Source organism: Phodopus roborovskii, unplaced genomic scaffold (assembly GCF_943737965.1).
Source record: "Phodopus roborovskii unplaced genomic scaffold, PHOROB, whole genome shotgun sequence".
Lineage (NCBI taxonomy): Eukaryota > Metazoa > Chordata > Mammalia > Rodentia > Cricetidae > Phodopus > Phodopus roborovskii.
In genome coordinates, this window is record NW_026126446.1 from 1025034 (window position 1) to 1032868 (window position 7835).

Genomic DNA, 7835 nt, shown 5'->3' on the forward strand with positions numbered 1-7835 from the left:
CAGGAAAAGCAAATCTACCACAGAGCTATAGCTCCAGCCCAGTAAATAGCCTCGCTCCTTTTTTGGGGCAAACTATATTATTTTTTTTTAACAACTTGGCAAATAAAAATTTCACACGCCAAAATTACCCAGACCTAAAGTCCATGCAGCTCAATCAACTTAGAAACAGAACTGGCACTAGGAACATAAGCTGTGCCGCTTTGAATTAAATTTTAAACTTTCAGTATTGAGTATGTTCTATGTACTTAACCACCACCAAAACAAAAGAATCCATTAGAACTTCCTAGTTCTAGCTGGGTAGCACACACCTTTAATCCCAGTACCCAGGAGGCAGAGGCAGGCGAATCTCTTCCAGTTCAAGGCCAGCCTGGTCTAGAAAGCAAGTTTCAGGACAGCAAGAGCAACACAGAGAAATCCTATCTTTAAAAAAAGCCATTATCTAAATCAGTGGTTCCCAAGTGGGGTCGAGAGACCCTTTCACAGGTATTGCATATCAGATATTTACATGTGATTCATAAAGGTAGAAAAAGTACAGTTATAAACTAGCAATGAAATCATCTTATGGTTGGGCTCACCACAACATGAGGAACTATATTAAAGGGTCGCAGCATTAAGAAGGTTGAGAATCACTGGTCTAAATGAAGACATTGAGGCTATATAGCAGCTCTATTTATGTATTATTTATATGGGTAACAACAAAATGGCTAACAATCCTGAAGGTGAAAGAAAGCAAATTCTAGCTGAAAGTAATACTGAAGCTCTTCTCTAAAACCGTGTATCTATAATGGGCTTCACGTCCTATGACATAAGTTAATCATGCTTGTTAACACATTTTTCAAAGTAAATTGTTCAAAGTGAAATTGGAGAAGGGTGTTTGTCAGGGAGGAGGTGTTAGACCCTAAATTAACCTGTAAGCCCCACCTGCCCAAAGAACTGCTAACTTTCTGGAATGCTGGGAGTTGTAGTTCTTGGAAAATAACAGCCACGAGGAAAAGTACAGTGGCCTATGGATTTGGTCATAAGCCTTCATAACAGGTGCCTCAGACCACTTACCTGGAAAGTGGTGGTCCTGACCAAATTTCATCTTGGTCATGATTTAATATTTTAATAAAGTGTTGCTTTAACTTGTCCAAAATGGTGGAACTGTTTGTTTCCTAAGGCCAATTTCAAGATTAACAAAGGGAGCCATATAGCTGTTAAGGAGTTCCAGACTTGCTCACCGAAATGATCTTTGCTAACACAAGTTAGCAGGTAATTAAAGTTTCTCAAAAGTGCCATGGGCAGTCCTTCTGGAATTCTATCAGTTACTTGTACTCAAAAAGCTGAGGCATGAGAATGCTTCAAGTTCAAGGCCAGCCTGGGCTATGTAGAAAGTTCTAACAAAGTCTAGGGTAAAGAAAAACCAAAAGCTCCAAACAAGTGAAAAATAACCTAAAATGAAAGGAAGGAAGGACAGACAGATGGACAAATGAACAGAAGGAAGGAAGGAAGGGAGGAAGGAAGGAAGGAAGAAAGGAGGAGTTTGAGCGATGGCTCAGCAGTTAAGAGTAGTGTACGCTGCTCTAAACCCGTTTGGTTCCCAACATCCCCACCAGGCAGCTCACAATCACCTGTAATTCCAACTCCAGAGGATCTGACACCCTATCTCGGCTTCCAAGGGCTCCTACAGTCATATGCACACACCCCAACCCAACACACGTGCACACACATAATTTGAAATAAAAATAATTCTTTTTTAAAAGTGAAAAATACAAATATTAATATATTGCTTAGCCTTGAGAAGGAGGCATGAGGCACTATACATGTCTTTAATTCATAGGTTTCCTACGTCTTAATGTTTAAGCTCTCATTTCAAATTTATGAACTGCAAAAGAAGTAAATGATCATTGCAATGCATGGATGTAAATAATATGAAATTGTAGAAAGGAAACAATCTAGCCTCCTCCTCACTCATCTCCTGCACTCCGATGTCCTCCCAAGGTAACACCTTAACAGTTTGGTGCATATCTTTCCATGTGGATGTCTACACGTGTACATTTACATATTTGTGGATATCAGTATGTGTGAATGAAGGAGCTTTCTACTTTTCAAAAAAAAAAAAAAAAAAAAAAAGCACAACACTTGCATAGTACTTGCCACTTGTCTTTATTTAATGTGTCACGCATGCCCCAGTACATAGAGCTCTACCTCTTTTCTTTTGTGTGTTTGTGTGCACAGGTATGTGGATGCCCTCAGAGGCCAGAAGATGGTGTCAGATCCCCGGGGGTGCAGTTACACACACATGGTTGTGATCTGCCTGACATGGGTTCTGGGAACTAAATTTGGGTCTTCTGGAAGAACAGGAAGAGCTCTGTGCTAGTTAGTTTTTGTCAACTTGACACAAGCTAGGGTCATCTGGCAAGTTGAGAAAATACCTCCATAATATTAGTGTGTACTCAAGTCTATGGGGGCATTTTCTTTCTTTTTTCCATTTCTTTCCCCAGCTCCCACCCCCCAAACAGGGTTTCTTTGTTTAACAGCTCTGACTGTCCTGAAACTTACTCTGTAGATCAGACTGGCTTCAAACTCACAGAGATCTGTCTGCCTCTTCCACCCAAGTGCTGGGATTAAAGACATGCACCACCACTGCCAGGCTCTTTAAGTTAAAATCCAATCGCAACACTTCCCTATTTCCCTTTCTTCCATCCAATCCTTCCCATGTCCCCCCTACCCCCCAAACCTTCTCTTGTTCCCTGCACTCCCTCTCAAATTGATGGGCTCTTTCCTCTTTTTCTTGGACTATTTTCCTACACACACACATACACACGCATGCATCCACACATGTGCATGTGCAAACATATTAATACAGCTTGCTGAGTTCATTGGTGTTGCAAATGTTCCAGCACTGGAAGGCAGAGACAAGATCCCTGGGGATGGCTGACTGATCAGGTTAGCCAATTGGTGAGAGACTGGTCTCTAAAACCAGTCTCTGAGATGGCTCGGAGTTTAGGTGTTGTTTGTTTTTTTTTTACTTTTTACTCTTACTCTTTATTTTTTGGTCTTTTGGGGCACTCCACCCAACTCCCAAATGAATACACACACACACACACACACAGAGAGAGAGAGAGAGAGAGAGAGAGAGAGAGAGAGAGAGAGAGAGAGAGAGAGAGAGAGAGAGACTTATTCTTACTTATGAATGCCTGGCCTTAGCTTGGCTTGTTTCTTGACAGCTTTTCTTAACTTTACATTATCCCGTCTACCTTTCGCCTGTGGGCTTTTTCTTTGCTATTCTTGTATACCTTTCTTTGTTTCTTACTCCACGGCTTGCTTGCTGTGTAGCTGAGTGACTGGCCCCTGGAGTCCTCCTTCTTCTCTGCCTTCTTCTCTCCCTCCTGTCTCCTTCTATTTATCCTCTCTGCCTGTCAGCCCTGCCTATCCTTACTCCTGCCTCAATATTGGCTGTTCGGCTCTTTATTAGACCAGCAGGTGTTTTTAGGCAGGCAAAGAGTCACACCTTCACAGAATTAAACAAATGCATCATAAACAGAAGTCACACACCTTAAAATAATATTCTATTAGTTAGGAGTGCTGGCTGTTCTTCCAGAGACCTGGGTCCAATTCCTAGCAACCACATGGCTGCCTGCAACCTTCTGTAACTTCAGTCCTAGATATATGATGATCTCCATAGGCCCGGGACACACAAGGAATACTAACATGTATGCAGGCAAAACACAGAAAATAACGACAAATAAATAAATCTTAAAAAAAAAAAAAAAAAAACAAGATGGAGAGCAATCAATGTCAACCTCCAGCCTTCATCTATCCATGTGTGGGCACACATATGCATACAACATGTAACAAATGCACGCACACACAAAGTAATGGAGTGCCCTGGGTAGGATCCTGAACTGGGGAAATAAGAACATCAAGGAAACATTAGGGAAATCTGAATGAAGAGTCTGGTCTAGTTAATAGCTGTGTAACAAGGTGGATCCTTAACTGTGACAGATATGCCATAGTAACGACAAAAGATGCTGATGACAGGAGACATTGAGTGAGGCATATGCAGACACTCTCTGTACCAACTTTGCCACTTTTCTAGAAATATAAAAGCATTCTGAAAAAAAGTTTAAATGAAAAGGAGGAGGGATTCAATTACTACGGCCAGCCACATCCTTCCTGAGGGAAGCCAGCTAAGCTAAAAAAGCACTCAGCCTTCACAAATAGAGTCACTGCATCTACAACCCACCCAGTGCTTAATTTGAACAAATTATACTGATGGCCAGGAAGGAATTTTGAGGAGTCATTTCTCAACACCTACTGCCACCACCACAGCTGTCTCAGAGAAACTCCCCATGACGGTGGATCCTACTTGTCCTGGCCACACCATAAGCTCACACGGCATACAGTGCTCCTAGTGCCCATCTGGGTGTTCCTGCTCCTGGTTCTTAGACCCTGGTACGGTCTCTCTCATTTCCAGCATCTTTGCCACTGTCTCCACTCTTTTGTTTTGACTTCCTGGGTTCCGGATCCTCATTTTACTTAGCTTTCCACAGTCTCTTGATTTTGGTAACACTTGGAGCTGCAGGTGGATGACATTCTTTCTACCACTTTGTTTGTCCTCCTAGCCCAAACCATGCTGGGATACAGCTGGAAAAGGTGGACTGTTGTAGCTTCTCCATAAATTATCAACAGCTGTATTATCAAATAAAAAGAACATTCTCTCTACAACAGGAAACACACAGGAGTTGCATAGCTATAAGTAGCTGGGCTTTGGGCTGGAAAGACATCTCAGTGGGTAAAAGTACTAGCCACCGAAGTCTAAGCCACCATGGGGTGGATGGGAGCACCATGTGCTGGGGGGGAGCACATGGTTGAGAAGAGAATCAACTCTCTCTCTCTCTCTCTCTCTCTCTCTCTCTCTCTCTCAGAATAGCTAGTTAAAAAAATAATAGTGCAGGATGGGTCTTAGGAACTGAACCTAAGATCTCGTACATGCTAAGCAAGCTTTGTACCTCCGAGTTATATCCCCAGTCCTGTTTTTACGAAGAAAAAGTTTAAGTTGTCCAGGCTGGCTTGTTGAACTTGGGGTCCTTCTACTTCAGCCTTCTGAGTAGATAGGCCCATAATACCAGGCCTGGCTTATACTATTTTCCTCTATTGCTATGACTTGGATTATATCAATGTATGGTTTTATAGCCTTTTCTCAAGCAAGTGATGTGGTTTAGTTTCTGATGTTCTCCTATTAGTTACTATTTGGTTGCTGTGATGAAACAATGTGACCAAAAGTGACTTATAGAAGAGTTTATTTTGGCTTATGTCCCAGAGAGAGAGAGAGAGAGAGAGAGAGAGAGAGAGAGAGAGAGAGAGAGAGAGAGAGAGAGAGCATAATGGCAGGGGAGGCGTGGAAGCAGGTGGCCAGAGCAGGAAGCTGAGCGATCACATCTTCAACCTCAAACACAAAGCAGAAATCATATTCTGCAAGTGGGATGAAGCTAGTATCAAAGCCCACTCCCAGTGACTTCCTTCCTTCAGCAAGACTGCACTACCTTCAAAAACAGTGCCACCAACTGGCGACCAAGAATTCAAATATCTGAGCCTGTGGGGTATATTCCTCATTCAAACCACCATGCTATGTATCAGTACTCCCAAGGAATTCTGGATAGCAATGGTGCTGCTGCAGGAAAGTCAGCCAAGGACACCTGATTCTGAGAGTATACAGTATACAGGGATCCTCTGGTCAAAGTGAATCTAGAACCTCGCTGCTCCCACGCTAGTGTTAAGCTGTTAGCATCAAAGCCTCCTGGATATGTGATGTTTCCTGGGAAGAACTTTGGCCTGTCTTGACCTGATGCAAAAATTGCTGAATTGAGTACATTTGGGAGGTGATAATCTTACAACAATCCTGACCTGGAGGAGCCAAGATAGCCTGAATGCCCTAAACATTGGGAGCAGAATGAACCTTTATTCTAGCATAGGGCAGGGTAGTTTACGAGATCTTGAAGAGAACTGGGTTTGGTTTCCATCAGATCAAACTTCCAAGGTTTCCATTTATTAGCCTAAGTCCAAAGCTACTATTTAGCAAGCAGAGGAAATCAGATGAATGAGTTCATGGTAAGGGCAGCTTCCTGATCCTGCCATGCTCTGCCTGAGTGCTGGTGATAGTGGTCTTCTTGCCACAAAATAGGAAGTCCTGGGTGGAGGGCACAAGGCAAAGTAAGCTTTCTTCTATGTGAAAGAATCTTAAAACTCCTGCAGAATTAATTACCTCATATGTGTATCTATAATCTGGCAACTGACTATTTTTGAGTCAGGAGTCTTTAGCCCAGGCTGGCTTCACACTCCTTAAGTAGTTAAGGATGACCTTGAACTTCTGATCTGCTCACCCACCTCCATTTTCTGAGTGGTACAATTACAGGTGTGCATCACCATGTCTGGTTTATGGTGTTAGGAATCCTACCCAAGGCCTTGGGCATTCTAGGCAAGCATTCTACCAACTTAGCTACGTTCCCAGACCCTGACTACAGTTTTCTTATTGTGGTCCTATAACCACTCACTCCACTGTTTAGAGGTTACACAGAGCAAGGACTTGTGTCATGTGTCATATACAGTCTCCTGGTCTGTGCAGTGAGGGCTCATCTGTAGACCTGCACAATCTTTTGTTACCTGGGTTACAAAACTCAAGAGGGGAGGAGTAGAGCAGCCTGGCGGGAACTGGGACAGTGGCTCTGAGAATGAGGAATTCAGAAGCTTTGGGAAGAAGCCAGAATGCTGCCCTCAGAGGCCGGAGACATCATTCTTCCTCTGTTCCAGAAGTTATCCTTCATGCTTACAGTTTTTCCTTATTACTGCCTGTGGTGGTTTGAATAAATATGGCCACCATAGCTGGGTGGTGGTGGCACGTGCCTTTAATTCCAGCACTTGGGAGGCAGAGGCAGGAGGATCTCTTTGTGTTTAAGGCCAGCATAGTGTGAGTTCCAGAATAGCCAGGACTATGCAGATAAACCTTTCTGAAAGAAGGAGGTGGAGGAGGTGGGTGAGGAGAAGGAGAAGGAGAAGAAGAGGAGGAGAAGGAAGAAAGGAAGGAAAAAAAGAAAAAGGAAAAAGAAAAGAAGAAAAGAAAAAGAAATGAAGTTTGTTACTGAGAGTGGGCTTTAGATTATAGAAGTCCAACTCCAGCATCTCTCCGTCTTTGCCCACAGATCAGATATGGTTTTCAGCCACTGATCCTGTGCCATGCTACTCGACATGATGATGATGATAATGATGATGGTGGTGGTGATGATGATGGACTAAGCCTTTGAAACTGTAAGCAGTTAAGAAGCCTGGTGTGAGTTGAACAAATGATTCAGTGGATGAAAACACCTCCTGCTAAGCTGAGTTTGAACCCTCAAACCAACATGGTTCTGGGAGATGGGAGAGAACCAATTCCCAATTCCCACAAGCTGTTCTCTGGCTGCCATATTTCTGCCTTGGTACCCTCTCTCTCTCTCTCTCTCTCTCTCTCTCTCTCTCTCTCTCTCTCACACACACACACACACACACACACACACACACACACGACTAATAATCCTTCTGGCATTAGGTGCAATGGTACAATGGGCCATCTGTTAGTTTTTATTGTCAACATGACACAATCTTCAATCACATGGGAAGGGGAATTTCAATTGAAAATTTCCCCAATCAAATTGATCTGTGGCCATGTCTGTGACAGAGTGGGAGGGTCTAGCCCACTGTGGTAACATTATCCCTAGGCAGGTGGGTCTGGGATGTATAACAAAGCTAGCAGATGGTGTTCTTTGCCTTACATAAGCTTTTCAGTTTCATGAGGTTCCATTTATTAAGTGCTGCTCTTA